Genomic DNA, 16,662 nt, shown 5'->3' with positions numbered 1-16,662 from the left:
TTGTGTCTCTCCCAAATCCATATGGTAAAATCCTAAACCCCAATATGGTTGTACTTGGAGGTCAAGCCTTAGGTAGGTAATTAAGTCAGGAAGGTGGAGTGTCGCTCCCCGTCTTCGTGGAGGAACGACACTAAACCCTGCACTGTTCTTTTGTCTGCTCGGCCCTCCCCGGGTTTGCTGCTGGTTCTTCCCGGGTTGGCTACCGTCCCTTCCACCTCCGTGGAAGGGCAGTTCCCCCTGCCACTTTCCCCACTTCCGCGGGGGAGCAGCACACCGCCGGCCAGCTCTTTTTGGGGGCTGCTCAGGTGTTCCCTCAGATGTTCCTGGTGCATGTTATCTCTCTCCTCCTATATAGTCCTCTTCCACCAATCCCAACTCTGCTACCCACACGCCGAGTACGCTGCTCTCCTCCAATCAGGAGCAGGTCCTACAGTTTATTGGTTGAACTGGAGGCAGCTGTGTAGAAGCTGTTTCCTCCTCTCCCAGCGCCATATTGTGGGAGAGCAGATGCATAGAATAAGTCTTAATTCCCGTAACTTAGTCTAGTCCGAGTTGCTCCCAGTTGCTCCCCACAGTGGAGCCCTTCAGGAAAGGATATGATTTTTGTCTACCACCAGACAAGGACGCAGTAAGAGGTTGCCATTTGTAAACAAGGGAGAGGGTATTACCAAGGCCCCAATTATTCTGTCACCTCATTAAAATGAAAAATCTTCATAATGGTGATTGTTTTTGTGATGTTTGTTTGTTACTTTATTTCTGGCAACTACATAGCAGGCACAAAAAAATATTTGCCAAATGAATGGATGAATGCATGAACTTCCAGAACAGACACACATGTACCAATGATAAACAATAATTCTTGGAGGAACAGTCTAATTTTTTTAATGATAAATGGAAAATTGTTCATCAATATAACCTAATTTGTATAGCTTTCCTTTCTGGAAATGGGTACACCACATTGTTTTGCAAAGCAGCTTCAGTTCCCTTTTCCTGGTTCCAAACAATGTTCAGCAACCTGCAGATATAGGGAAAACAAGGACCTTTTCAATACTTCCCAGAAAAAAAAATTATCCTCTATTCTCTTCATTTGCAGAAAACTTGGTGAAAGTATAAACTACTCCTTTCCTTTGTGCAAATCAAATTCTTCAGCGGTGTTCTCTCCAATGGCCCCCCAATCTCTACCAACTGAAGAGCTGAAAAGAAGAAATTTATTTTGAGTTTGTCCAGAGAAAGCATTCAAGGTGCTGGGAATGGAAGGAGAGTTCTCTCAGATGTGCATGATTTGACCATTGCTCTGCTTAGACTAGTGTGTTTTAAATATTAAGACACCTCAAGAGATTACCCACTTCAGGCCAAACAAGGAAAGCTCATGTGCAGAGGCGGATTGTTCAGGGCTAGGCATCAGTGTCTTTAATCTCTCTGAATCTCTGCTTGTTCACCTGCAAAACTGAAGCAGCAATACTGTCTTAGAGCTGGCGCCGCGGCTCAATAGGCTAATCCTCCGTCTGCAGCGCCGGCACACCAGGTTCTAGTCCCGGTCGGGGCGCCGGATTCTGTCCCGGTTGCCCCTCTTCCAGGCCAGCTCTCTGCTATGGCCCGGGAGTGCAGTGGAGGATGGCCCAAGTCCTTGGGCCCTGCACCCCATGGGAGACCAGGAGAAGCACTTGGCTCCTGGCTTCAGATCAGCACAGTACGCTGGCTGCAGCGCACCGGCCACGGCAGCCATTGGAGGGTAAACCAACGGCAAAAGGAAGACCTTTCTCTCTGTCTCTCTCTCTCACTGTCCACTCTGCCTGTCAAAAAAAAAAAAAAAAATACTGTCTTAGTGCCTGCCAGCCTTAGAGAAGGCTTACTTTTGGGATGAAACCTTACTTAATTTCCTTGAATTGAAAAAGGAAGGAAGTTGCAGAATTCCAGAATCCAGAGACTAGTCCAGGAAGTTTTCTCTCCCTCTGTCGTCCACCCAAGAAGATGCTTCACAAAAGTCAGATCTCATCCTCTCTGCTCCCATGTGTCTGCCAGAGTGAGAATACTTTACTGTCCAGTAACCCCAGGCCTCTGAACTGGAACAGCTCACTCGGTCAGAGACAGGGACCTGGGGAGTTTGCCTGCCTCTTTCAAATTCCTCAGACATGAACTGGCAACTCCTTCAAAGAATTCCCGAGTGGAAATGATAGTACAGTAGAGACAGCCAGTCATAGCTCTCTGCCATCTTTTGGGATATATTTCTTTATCTCTATATCCATATCTAGCTATATAGTTTGTTGTCTGTTCTTCAATGGAAACATTGAAAGGTAAATTAGCATACTTTTAGATGAAGGATTTTCCCAGGAAATTTGCAAATATTGCATGTTCTCTTTCCATTTTAAATATGCACGGTCTATCTTCTGGGAAAGGGCACTTGGATCTTTACAGAATCTTCACTAAGAAAAGCAGCAATCGTCACAGTCTGTTAACTCTGCTTTCTATCAGAAAGAAAAAAAATTACATGGTGAGTATCAGTGGTGGGGGAGGAGGCTGGGGGATGCTTAAAGCCCATGAAAGGGATTTCACTATGGGAGTTAAAATCATAATTACATATTTCATAGGGGTACTATAAGCTTTTAGTGAAATCAGAATGTAAATGCACAGCATAGTGCCTAAGCCCTCTGCACTTAATAAATGCTAGCTCCCGTCTGTCCTTTGTATTGGTATCAAAATGAGTGGCTAGCGAAGCACATAAAATATGTATGATTTGTATAATTGATTAGGTAAAATTAAGTCAAATATATATAATATACATTGCATGTCTGTGAGCTGGTGTGACATGTATTATCTGAGAGGGCATAATTCAGAGAGTTAAACATGAAATGTGTCAGAAAGGACAAGAGTGTATTTTCACTTTTCATGGCACACATGTGGCAGAAACTTAATTCTGGTTGACTTCCATACACTCCTCCCGTTCTCCATTCTTCCATACAGTGAGATGAGGTCATGTGGATCATTCCAGCCCATGGTGAGCAGAAGTGACATTCAGCAATTTCTGTCAGGGACTCTTCAAGTTATGAGTCTTTCAAGCAATCTCCCTACAAAATAAAAGCAGCCAGGATCACAAAGTTACCCATGGAAGATATCCTCCCAGGGAGGAACCTAAGCTGAAATAAAGATGTAGTGTGGGGAGGGTATCATTGTGTAAAGCAACTGGGATGTGAATTAAATACACTGTATTCGTTGTCTATTGAAGCATGACAAATTACCCCCAAGCCCGGCAGCTATAATCAACACACATTATTTCACGGGTCAAGAACTCAGGAATGATTCCAGCTCAGGACCCCTCATGAAGCTGTAATCCTGATGTCAGCCAAGGCTGTGGACACTTCCAGGCTCAACTGGGGCTGGAGAATCTGCTTCCAAGTCCACTCATGTAGCTGTTGGCAAGTCTCAGCCCTGTAATGGCTGTTGCCCAGAGACACCAGAAGCCTCTCCATTAGGTAGCTCATGATAGGGCGGCTTGCTTCCTCATAGTTAGAAGTTTTTTTAAAAAAAAATCATTTATTTTCAATTTTAATTGGAAGGCAGAGAAACAAAGAGAGAAAAAAACAGAGAAATCTTCTATCCACTAGTTCACTCCCCAGATGTCTGCAACAGTCTGGGCTGGGCTGGGCTGGGCCAGGCTTAACCCAAGAGACAAGACCTCCATCTGGGTCTTCCCATGTGGATGGTGGGGACCCAAGTACTTGAGCCATCACTTGCTGCTTCCCCAAGGCGTGCATTAGCGGGAAGCTGGATTAGAAGCTCAGTAGCCAAGACTCAAACCAGCCACTCTCATGTGGGATGCAGACATTCCAAACAGAGACTTTAGTCACTGAGCCAAACACTATTTCCAGAGTGAAAGATTTGAGAGAGGAGAGGAGAGAAAGAGAAAACAACATACAATCTACAGTCTCTTTTAACCAATTCTGAGAAGCAACATCCTGACACTGCTGTCTTACTCTATTTGCTAAAAGCAAGTCACTAAATCCAGCCTCCAAGGAGATCAAGGAGACAGGGACTGCAGAAGGGTATGAGCACCATCCCTGGACCACTGAAGGCCATCTTTGGGACTGACTAGCTCGGGCAGTGTAGCGTAGCCTACCCCAAACAATGCAATATCACTCTCTATTGTTTGAAGCTTTTCTATAGTAAGTACAAGTAAAACTTTGCATGGTATTTAAAAAAAAAAAAAGCAACCCAGCTAGACTCTCAGAAGATTTCTCTCCCACCCCAAATAGCTACCTAATAGGATAGCCAAATAGTTAAATGATTCATTTTGCGTCTACCCAATGTAGCCCGTTATTCTCAAGTTCTTAAATGCAGATCTTAGAAGTGACTCATTTTATCTTTGCTCCATTTGTGCTTTTGTCACACTAAAGAAATTTTCTTTGCTACCATCTAAACTATCAGGAGGTCTCCTGAGCATTTTCTTCAGAAAAACACTTTTTTCTCCATTTCCTAAGTGTTAATTGCACAGAGCAGCAGCCTCTGAAGTGAAAATACAAAGTGAAGCAGACAGCACCTCCTTTCTAAAGTCAGGCTCCCGAAGCTGACATCAAGCTTAGGAGATGCTGCCTGCTAGTAATTAGCTATAGATCTGCTCCTGGCTGCTACCATACAACTGCCTTCTTATTTACCCACATCTTCCTGTAGCTCCTCAAAGTTCTGGGATGATAAGGCAACTGGGAGATTAGGCTACAACCAAAGCCCATCAGCACACCAAACAAGCAAGATTTGGGCCAATCTTGCAGAATTTTACCCATCTTAGGTGTCTGTCTTTCTGAAAACGAAGCAAGGAAGAAAGTGAATAAAATTAAATAGTGGGCACCTTTAAATAAGGGTTAAGGATAAAACAATCAAGGAATTTCCTTTGTATTTCAGAAAAAAATAACTAAGCAAAATCCCAAAGACATTTTTAGTAGGAAAACATTTTCAAGGTAAAAATAAGCAGAGCTGGGGCTGGCACTGTGGCATAGCAGGTAAAGCCGCAGCCTGCACTGTTGGCATCCTATATGGGTGCTGGTTCAAGTCCCGGCTGTTCCACTTCCAATCCAGTGCTCTGCTATAGCCTGGGAAAGCAATGGAAGACGGCCCAAGTGCTTGGGTCCCTGCACCCTTGTGGGAGACCCAGAAGAAGCTCCTGGCTTCTGGCTTTGGATCAGCCCAGCTCTGGCTGTTGCAGCCATTTGCAGATTCAACCAGTGGATGGAATCTCTCACTCTTTCTCTTTCTCTCTAACTCTGCCTTTCAAATAAACAGAAAAAAAAAAAAAGCTGATTTAAGAAACCTGATCTAGCAGATAAGAAACAAAATCAAATAAAATTGGAGGTATCAGGAAAGTACAATTGACAAGGATGGTGTAGTGATTTCAACTTTCTAAATAGTAGTCATCAAAATTTGAGAGTGGACAGGCTTTGACCATCTGTGTCCTTTTTAACAGCTAGGTAAGATTCAAGGGACTCGAACAGCATGGTAAAGTTGGCAAGTGACTATAAATCATTTTTAATAGTTGCAGTTTGCAAAATAATGGGTCCTGTGGGAAGAGAGTGAGGAATTTTCACCACAGCTGGGTAGTCCCTATAATTTCCCTCAATTTTCCTCTAAAAATCCCACATCAGCAATGTAATTGTCTGCTTCACTGTTTCCCTTCCACCCCAGATGGAAGACAGAGAGCACTGAAGAGAATAATAATGTGACATTCAATAAAGTGTTCTCAGCAAAGCTCCGGGCTGGGCTGCGGAGCTGGTCTGGGATGCAGAGGGGGAGGAGGCACAGTGAGTGTTGTCCTGGGCTTCCCACGGCCACAGCAATTCCGTGGAGCCTCCCCTAGAGCCAGAAAAGGAAAGACTCAGAATGCTGCCCTTTATCGCCATCCTTTTCAGAGCATTTTGGCTCATGTTTATTTTAATATTGGTTTTCACTGAGATTCCACTCGAAAGAACTCAGAGGCAGGAAAGCAAAAACATATTTTTTAGAGATATTGTCTAGTGGACTATCCCAAATGACTGGCATTAGCTCCTTTTTTTTTTTTTTCTTGTTCTTTCCAGAATAGGAAGGCAAGTAGGGTGGAGGCGAGGGAGGGGGTTGTATGCCAAAACTGGTAAGAAACTCATTCTCTGAAAATGAGCCCAGGACTTCCTAGGAAGCAGCAGAAGTGGTTCACCTGAGCTTTCTGCACTTGGCTTGCCTGTTCCAGGTTTTCTAGTCTAAGAGTCTATGGGTGGAAAAAGGATTTGTGAGTCTTACTAGTTAGCATTAAGTATAGCAGCATGTGCCTGATAATCTAGCCTAATGCTGGTCTAAATGAGACAGAAGTGGGGCAGCACCACAAATCGTTAGGGGCCATGTGCCTTCCGGCTCAGTGCCCCACCATCCCTGGAATCTGGCCTTCATCCTCACTCCTGACAAAAAAATCACTAGAGCTTTAGGGTCAAATCTGATTTTCCAGACAACAGAGGAAATGAAGGGAGAGAAGACACACACCAACTGTCCTTTAAGGAGGTTTCCTCTTTCAGGTAACTACTATACTGTAATAAATTCCTCTTGTGCCTGTGGCTCTCTGATCTAGATTGGGCTCAGCAGGATGGCTCTGCTTCATGCTCTGGCTCTGACCAGGCTTGGTGTCATACTGGGGTTTGGACTCAAGTCTGCTTTCTTTGTACTCACTCTGTGGCCCAGACTGATAGGAGTCAACAGCTTCCTGAATTGTATTCTTTGTACGGAGGAATTCAAACGTTCCGAGAACAGCAAACAAATCATGCCTCTGAGGTATAAGCTTCGAGCTGGCACAAAGTTGCTTCTATCCACATGCCAATGGCAAAAGCAGGTGGCCAAGTTCAATATCAATCAGATGGAAAGCTACTATTCTTATGGAAGTTGAGGGAGAAGAGTGAATATTTTCTGAATAATAACATGTTACACAGTCCCAATTTGGTGATTCACTAGGACTCACAGGTCTCAGAAGTCATTATACCCACAGTTATAGTTTATTACAGTAAAAGGATGCAAAGCAAATTTAACAAGAGGAAAAAAAAATACATGCACTCCAGAGAAAACCAACTGCAAAGTTCTGAGAGTTTCTCCCAGTGGAGTCACACAGGAAGCAGTTAATTCTTCTAGCAACATGTTGTGAGAACCCATGCAAAGTGTCGTCTGTAAGGAAAACACATCTAATCTGGGCTTCTATTAAGAGTAGGCGTTCTTTTCATTATGTGGAATATAATTACTGTGTAATTATAGTATATAATAATAACATATTTAATAATATAATAATATATAATTACAATTATGTGGATATATCCATTTGTCAGAAATACATGTTGCAAATAATTTTTCCAACTTGTGACTTGCTTTTCCACTCTTTTAGTGGTATATTTTGACGAATAAAAGTTTTTTGTTAATATAGTACATTCATTCATTATTTTCTTTATAATTAAAGACTTTGGAGTCTTGCTAAACACATATGTGCTCAACCCCACCTTATGAAGATGGTTTCCTATATTATCTTTCAGTAGTTCAATTGTTTTACTTTTCACATTTAGATTTGTAATCCATCTGGGGTTGATTTGGGGCATGGTGTCAGTCAGAGGAATGAAATTATTTTTCTCCCCAGTGAGGCCATCCAGTTGACTCACAGCATTCATTTGTCATAATCAGCTTTGTCATAATCAACACTTAGAATTCATTCTAGAATTCTGAAAGAACTCTTATAGAAGTACTTTGAAAAACCATCATACACCACTGTTTTGCATATATCATAAGGAAAATAAATAGGCTAACACATACCTAACACTTTGACTTATTCAGTCTGACTCTTAAACCTTTCAGCTACTCGGCTCAGGGTCACTGATGACTGTTTCTCCACAAAGTACGGTCCTCAGTGCCATCGAGAGTCTCAGTGATGCAGCAAACGAATGCCCCACTGTTGTCCCAGAATTTTCTTCAAAGGCCTCACACACATTCTGCGCGTTTTCCTATCCATGTGCAGAGAATGACAACTTTACCCCAAATAACAGCGATTTTAAGATACATTCTGACTGCACCATTGTGAAGTGTATAAAAATACATGTGATTTAAATTCAAAGAAATGTGGTTCTTGTTTTAGGACCAGTTACTAGAAGCCTGAGATGGTGTATATGCTTTTGTTGAGAAAATGCTTTATAGTGGGAAAAAATAACATGAATATGAGGGAGAAAAGCAGGATAGGGAAGGAGAGGAAGTTAAGAAAGAAAGGGATCTCAGGAAGTGCAGCTCTGGCCTGCTCCATGTTCAGGTGGAGAAACAGAGAGCTAGAGCTTGCAACCTTTGTTATACCTGTCGGTCAGTCATCGCCTGTCAGTGACAGAGGGCAGAGTGGCTAACAAACCTTCAGCTAGGTTCCTCCTCCTTGAGGAGAGCAAGTCTGAGATCTCTTCGCATCCACACTCAAACAGCTAGAGGCTTGGTGCCCTGGTAAAGGCAAAACTATTTACTGTAGTCGTTATACCTAAAATGTGTTTAGCATTACTGTTTGCCAGGCACCCTCTCCTTTTCTCACAGATGAGGAAACTGAAGTTTGGGGAGGGCAATGAACTTATCCAGGCAATGAACTTTTTTTGTTGTTTGTTCATTTTTTAACTTTTATTTAATGAATATAAATTTCCCAAGTACAGCTTAAGGAGTACAATGGCTCCCCTCCCCCATAACTTCCCTCCCACCCACAACCCTCCCATCTCCCGCTCCCTCTCCCCTTCCATTCACATCAAGATTCATTTTCAATTCTCTTTATATACAGAAGATCAGTTTAGCATATATTAAGTAAAGATTTCAACAGTTTGCACCCACATAGAAACACAAAGTGAAAAATACTGTTTGAGTACTAGTTATAGCATTAAATCACAATGTACAGCACATTAAGGACAGAGATCCTACATGAGGAGTAAGTGCACAGTGACTCCTGTTGTTGACTTAACAAATTGACACTCTTGTTTATGGCATCAGTAATCACCCTAGGCTCTTGTCATGAGTTGCCAAGGCTATGGAAGCCTTTTGAGTTCACCGACTCTGATCATATTTAGACAAGGTCGTAGTCAGAGTGGAAGTTCTCTCCTCCCTTCAGAGAAAAGTACCTCCTTCTTTGATGACCTGTTCTTTCCACTGGGATCTCACTCGTGGAGATCTTTCATTTAGGTCGTTTTTTTGTTTTGTTTTTGCCAGAGTGTCTTGGCTTTCCATGCCTAAAATACTCTCATGGGCTTTTCAGCCGAATCTGCATGCCTTAAGGGCTGATTCTGAGGCCAGAGTGCTGTTTAGGACATCTGCCATTCTATGAGTCTGCTGTGTATCTCGCTTCCCATGTTGGATCATTCTCTCCCTTTTTTATTCTATCAGCTAGTATTTGCAGACACTAGTCTTGTTTATGTGATCCCTTTGGTTCTTAGTCCTATCATTATGATCAATTGTGAACAGAAATTGATCACTGGGACTAGTGAGATGGCATTGGTACATGCCACCTTGATAGGGTTGAATTGGAATCCCCTGGTATGTTTCTAACTCTACCATTTGGGGCAAGTCAGCTGAGCATGTCCCAAATTGCACATCTCCTCCCTCTCTTATTCCCACTCTTACATTTAACAGCATTCACTTCTCAGTTAAATTTCAACACTTAAGAATAACTGTGTATTGATTACAGTATTCAACCAAAAGTATTAAGTAGAACAAACAAAAAAAAAATACTAAGAGGGATAACGTATTAAGTTGTTCATCAACAGTCAGGGCAAGGGCTGATCAAGTCACCGTTTCTCATAGTGTTCATTTCACTTTAACTGGTTTCCTTTTTGGTGCTTGGTTAGTTGTCACCGATCAGGGAGAACATATGATATTTGTCCCTTTGGGACTGGCTTATTTCACTCAGCATAATGTTTTCCAAATTCCTAACAGGGATCACTTTTCAGTTAAAATTTAAACACCTAGGAATAATTGTGTGTTACTTACAGAGTTCAACCAATAGTACTAGAACAAAAAAAATACTAAAATGGATAAAGTATTACATTGTACATCAACAGTCAGGACAAGAGCTGATCAAGTCACTGTTTCTCATAGTGTCCATTTCACTTCAACAGGTTTCCCCTTTGGTGCTCAGTTAGTTGTCGCCGATCAGGGAGAACATATGATATTTGTCCCTTTGGACTGGCTTAGTTCACTCAGCATGATGTTTTCCAGATTCCTCCATCTTGTTGCAAATGACCGGGTTTTATTGTTTTTGACTGCTGTATAGTATTCTATAGAGTACATGTCCCATAATTTCTTTATCCAGTCTACTGTTGATGGGCATTTGGGTTGGTTCCAGGTCTTAGCTATTGTGAATTAAGCTGCAATAAACATTAATGAGCAGACAGCTTGTTTGTTTGCCAATTAATTTCCTTTGGGTAAATTCCAAGGAGTGGTATGGCTGGGTTGAATGGTAAGGTTATATTCAGGTTTCTGAGGAATCTCCAGACTGACTTCCATAGTGGCTTGACCAGTTTGCATTCCCACCAACAGTGGGTTAGTGTCCCTTTTTCCCCACATCCTCGCCAGCATCTGTTGTTGGTAGATTTCTGCATGTGAGCCATTCTAACTGGGGTGAGGTGAAACCTCATTGTGGTTTTGATTTGCATTTCCCTGATTGCTAGTGATCTTGAACATTTTTTCATGTGCCTGTTGGCCATTTGGATTTCCTCTTTTGAAAAATGTCTATTGAGGTCCTTGGCCCATCTCTTAAGTGGGTTGTTTGTTTTGATGTTGTGGAGTTTCTTGATTTCTTTGTAGATTCTGGTTATCAACCCTTTATCAGTTGCATAGTTTGCAAATATTTTTTCCCATTCTGTCCATTGCCTCTTCACTCTCCTGACTGTTTCTTTTACAGTACAGAAACTTCTCAATTTGATGCAATCCCAAATGTTAATTTTGGCTTTGACTGCCTGTGCTTCTGGGGTATTTTCCAAGAAGTCTTTGCCAGTACCTATATCTTGCAGGGTTTTTCCAGTGCTCTCTAATAATTTGATGGTGTCGGGTCGTAGATTTAAGTCTTTAATCCATGTTGAGTGAATTTTTGTATAAGGTGAAAGGTAGGGGTCTTGCTTCATGATTCTCAGGCAATGAACTTATTACATAGATGGTCATTGGCAGAACTTGAACACAGGCAGCCTGACCCCAGGATCTCTTGTTTTAAATTGCTATCCTATACTACTTCTAAATAAGAGAATAGAATAGAGACTCAAGAGAATTGAATAGAGACTCAAGCACATTATTTTAAAATTTTATTTATTTTTATTTATTTGAAAGGGAGAGAGAGAGAGAGACAGATACAGATATCCTCCATCCACTGGTTCACTCCCCAAATGTCTGAAACAGCCAGAGCCAAGGCAGGCTGGCCAGGAACTGGAACTCAATGCACAACTCTCATATGGGTGGTTGGACTCATGTACTTTAGTCATCACTTGCTGCCTCTCAGGATGTGCATTATCAGGCAGCTGGAAATGGAAGCAGAGCTGGGACTCAAACCAAGCACTCCATATGGGATGCAAGCCTCACAAGTGGCTTCTGAACCCATGGACCAATGGCCAAACACCTGCCCCCAAGTGCATAATTTATGTAGGGGATATGATGAAGCCCCGTGTATATTTAATGTTGTATAAATAAGCAAGACAGTAAAATGATACTCATGTTTTAGATACTGGTGATTTTTCCAAACTCACGATTTTAGTTTGACTTTAATCTAATTTTCTTTATTTTCCTAGACAGATTCTCACTTCAACTTTGGAGTTAAGGGACAATATTAATAGAAATAATTACTAATAGAAATAATTATTCACCCCACTCCTTTAACTATGGACAGGAATCAGCATCACTGCTTTAGCCTTCTTAGACCAAAGTTGCTCTTCAATGTCTGCCACGTAGAAGTAGCAGTTCAATCTGTGTCCTGGGAAAATGGAAAAACTTTATAAAATATGTGGCTGGGTTTTGAACAGTGGCAATTGTTACCTTTATTCTTGTAATTGATTCTTGTAGTTTCATTAATTCTTGGTTTTCATTAATTCCATCTTTGACATTGAAAATCATTTTCTTCCTACATTTCTTCATTAGCTTTTTTTAAAAGATGGTAATGCCACCAACTGTGAAAGGTAAGTCATTTTCATTTTTAAAATTTGTTTATTGAAAGGCAGAGTTACAAAGAGGCAGAGAAAGAGAGAGAGAGAGAGAGAGAGAGAGAGAGAGAGAGAGAGAGAGGTCTTCCATCTGTTGGTTCACGCCCCAGATGGCTACAACAACCAGAGCTGTGCTGATCTGAAGCCAGGAGCCAGGAGCTTCTCCCCAGTCACCCACACAGGTTCAGGGTCCCAAGGACTTGGGCCATCTTCTACTGCTTTTGTAGGCCATAGCAGAGAGCTGGATTGGAAATGGAGCAACCCTGGGACTCAAACTGGCACCCATATAGCAGCAGCTTTACCCTCTATGCCACAGTACCAGCCCCCTTAATTAGCTTTTTAAATTGTATTTGTTTATTTATTATATTTTTAAGAGAGACAAGGAGACATGGTAAGACACAGAGAGAGAGACAGAGAACTCTTATCCACTAGTTCACTCTCCAAGTGCCCACAATGGCTAGGGTTGGGTTCCAGCCAAAGATGGGAGCTCATAAATCAGTCAAGTTTTCCCACATGAGTGGTAGGAACACAAGTACCTAAGCCATCATCTGCCACTCCCCAAGATACACATGAGCAGGAAGCTTGGTCGGAATCAGGAGAGCTGGGACTCAAACACCAGCACTCCAACATGAGATGGGATATTCCAAGTGATGACTCAACCAATGCACCAAAACCCAGCCCTTCAGTAGTTTTAAATAGCCCCTGTTTAGACCCAGACAGCAGAATGTTAAGAATCACTTTTGTGTCTATTTGAGTGGCTTGTCATCAAAAGAAGCACAAAACTGGGTTTTTGCAAAAACTATTTGGTCTCAGAAGGAGGTACCTTTCTCTGAAGGGAGGAGAGAACCTCCACTTTGACTATGACCTTGTCTAAACAAGATAAGAGTCGGAGAACTCAAGGGGCTTCCATAGCCTTGGAAACTCATGACTGGAGCATAGGGAGATTACTGATGCCATAAACAGGAGTGTCAATTTGTAAAGTCAACAACAGGAGTCACTGTGCACTTACTCCTCATGTAGGATCTCTGTCCTTAATGTGCTGTACATTGAGACTTAATGCTATAACGAGTACTCAAACAGTATATTTCACTTTGTGTTTCTATGGGGGTGCAAACTGTTGAAATCTTTACTTAATGTATACTAAACTGATCTTCTGTAAAAAAAAAAAAAAAAAGAAGAAGAAGAAGAAGAAATTATCAATTCCCAACTTGACTCTCACTGGGATTAAACATGACAATAGGTCTGATCTGGTTTCATCATCATTTAAAAAATCATCTATTATTTTTCACTTTATGTTTCTGTGTGGGAGCAAACTGTTGAAATCTTAATGTATGCTAAACTGATCTTCTGTATATAAAGAGAATCGAAAATGAATCTTGATGTGATTGGAAGGGGAGAGGGAGTGGGAAAGGGGAGGGTTGCGGGTAGGAGGCACGTTATGGGGGGGAAGCCATTGTAATCCATAAGCCGTACTTGGGAAATTTATATTCATTAAATAAAAGTTAAAAAAAACTATTTGGTTTCATCTAATTCTCTGGTCACAACAGTTATTGATTCACCTACATTCTTTACTTTACCTTCTTAGCTTCCATATTAATGTCCCCCAAAAAGTGTTACTAATATGACAAACCAATAGAACATATAAGCTGTGTCCTAAACTAGAAACCAGTGACAAAAGAGGCTGTACTGCAATCTTCAAAATTAATTCTAGGGCACCCCTGGCTTCTCTTACAATAAGTTGCAAGTCCAAGATTATATGGGTTACCCAGGGACTATACCATGTCCCATATTAGCTCTTCTAAGTGTACCTAGCATTGGTCTATGTTCTCATAACTAACTTTATGCTTCATAAGTGAGCCATGGAATAGGAAATCCACCCCCTCAGTGGTTCTTTGACAATACTATAGGAGGAGAAAATGGCACTAGGATGTTGGAAGGAATGAACACTGGCAGTTAGCTGAGAATCTTCATAGACATGAACGTACTCTAAGAGCAAAACTGATATCCAACTTGAATGTTGTGTGTAATCTTCAATTTGCAAGTGAGACACCTACAGAAATATTACAATTCACATTGCTGCATCAGTCCTTGCTGTTGAGCATCTTTCATACTACTTCGAAGGCGTCAAGGTGGGGCAGAAGGAATTGTTGCTCTGCAGAATAAACCTAGGTTGAACTCGGAGGAGATCTCCAGTCTTAATTTCCTCTTTAAGCCATTCTTTCCCTTATGTAACCAGTGTCTCTTTCTCTCCAGGAATACCTGGCCTGGACCCCACTTTTCCCTTTCTTCTGTGCAACAAATCCAAGGGATTTGAGCAGAAATTAATGCTTCAGTGCAAAAAAAAAATGGAACCTCTGATGATGAACCTTTAGGCAATGATGATGGAACTGATCACACTTTGTAATGTCAATGAAAAGGAAAACTGCTGGCCTGGAAGGGGCTAGAGATGAGGACATGTAAACAGTCTGGAATCCTTGTCTCCTACTCAGTTTGTGTCTTTCCGGCTGCCATTGTTTTGTTTCTAATCTTGAGAGAAGGAAGAACAGCTGAGGGCTCGATTTCCCAGTTGATGACTGTAGACACAGAAGACTAAAAGGATTTGCTTCCCTGGTGTGAGGAAATGGAACATTGTTGGGTTTTTCTTCATGGGGATTCAAATGAACCTTAGTGCCTTTGTCCTGTAGGCTAATAAACAAATCTTTTTAATCCTGGAATAAATGATTCCAATATTTATAGGGCACTAACAAAAATGGATTCCCAAATATTTCCTCTCTCACTTTTTCACAACTCTGTGAAACAGGATGGCTTGTGTATTTTTATCCCTACCTTAGATTAATGGACAGGCCCATGTATATACACAAGAGTTGGTAAAAAGAAAAAAAGAGTTGGTAGATAGGTCAGAATGTAACCCAGCATTCTGGCTTCAAGTCTTGTGGCCCTTCCACCATAGCCTTAGGACTCAATGTTTGTACTTCTTCCTAGGATTCTGAGGTTTGAGCTCATACTGCAATCTGTAGCAATTGTTACCTCCTCCTCTGTTTCCCTGAGCCTGGCTAATAAAATTGGCTTTGTCAAAGACTCCATTCAAACTAATTTCATTTGTTTTATTCCTTCTCCCCAGTTCTGTTGGTTTTGGTCTAAGTCAGCTTACTCAGTGCCTCTTCTTCCCACTGTTAAGAAAAAACACATAGATGAATTGTCTCCTCCACCTGGGAAAGAGGTTAAGTGAGACATTGAAAGGAAAAACAAAATAGATCAATAGGAAAACAAAATAGGAACTCATATTTTTTATTATCTATATTTGAAGATTGCCTTTATGACAAAGCTACTCTGAATCACTTCTTCAAAATCCTAGTAAACAGTCATCAAATGCCATTTTAGTGAAAGGGCCATTTTGAAGAATTCAAGGGCTGCCATAAGTAGGAATTAAATCCAAGCAACATTATGGTTGTTATAGAAATGGGTTTGATGAGCCATCCTTTCTTGCCTGGAAATCCTGACTTAGCTAATGGCTGCTGCAGAAAGCAAGTGTATTCTATATTTTATCAGTAGAATGGGTACTTAGGATAAATCAATAAGCAAAAGGATAAAACCTCAGAGAGAGACAATAAACTTATTGAGTAATGACAAATTCAATTCTACAGTGTGCTACCACTGTAGAAAAAGAAAAAGTATCATAGGCTACAAAGAATTAGGAGTGCTGAATTTATAGCTTGCAGTTTTGAATAGAATGATGAGGTAGACCTCAGAAAGAAAGGGATGGTTTAGCAAAGACTCCAAGGAAGTGAGGAGGTTAGCCAGGGAAACTCAGTGCAAAGGCCTTAGGGCACAGGCGTGCTTATTACAGCTGAAGGATAGCAAAAAAGGCCAGTGTGCTTGCAACAGAGAGGGCAAGGGAGAAGCATAACCAGAGACAAGGTTCAAGAGGGAAAGGAGAGCTGCTTTCCTGAAGCCTCAGAAGCCATTGCAAGGATTTAGGCTCTTGCTCTGAGAGTGATATGGTTTCTGAGGCGAGGACAGGCACAGTGGAATGTGAGTCACTCTGAAGGTTTTGAGGTTATGTCAAAATCCTAGGAAGGAGAGAATGGACAAAAGTGGGAGTCCAATTCAGTTCATGAATTCTTAGTCTTTTCTTTCATGATCCAGACATTGCTGATGAAACTAGCTCTTATTACTCATTTATAAATTTTTCATAGATGGACTAACTTCTGCCTTGAAGTGTGGGAATACTTGGAATCTGTTGTTCTCAGCTGTAAGGCTTCAGACCAGACTGCAAGATAAGAAGAGTCTTGTTTTCACTGGCAATCACTCACTAATGAGGCCTCTTCTCCCGTTCTGGCTATCCCGAGGGGCACCCTTCCTGGGGATGCCTGCCACAAGGTAACTGGCAGTGGCAGGGTCCTCAGATTTTATTCTACGTCAGCCCTAATCACCAAGGCCCTGGTAGCATCTCATTTGTTGTCTCCTGAGAATCAAGATCAGT

The 16,662-nt window shown here is 41.5% G+C and overlaps 1 long non-coding RNA gene across 1 annotated transcript in view; it reads right to left on the bottom strand.

The window, feature by feature from the left end:
- Nucleotides 1-868: 868 nt before the first annotated feature.
- LOC103348109 (uncharacterized) overlaps nucleotides 869-16,662 on the bottom strand; it is a 42,078-nt gene continuing 26,284 nt past the window's right edge. Inside the window, exons 3-5 of the long non-coding RNA XR_011389500.2 lie at nucleotides 2,932-3,065; nucleotides 2,309-2,465; nucleotides 869-1,015 (exon numbers count right to left, since the gene is read on the bottom strand). This is a non-coding gene — a long non-coding RNA (uncharacterized LOC103348109). The remainder of the gene's footprint in view (nucleotides 1,016-2,308; nucleotides 2,466-2,931; nucleotides 3,066-16,662) is intronic.

This window comes from Oryctolagus cuniculus, chromosome 6, assembly GCF_051225735.1.
Source record: "Oryctolagus cuniculus isolate XC-2025 breed Fujian yellow rabbit chromosome 6, ASM5122573v1, whole genome shotgun sequence".
NCBI lineage: Eukaryota > Metazoa > Chordata > Mammalia > Lagomorpha > Leporidae > Oryctolagus > Oryctolagus cuniculus.
This window is presented reverse-complemented; position numbering and strand designations above follow the sequence as displayed.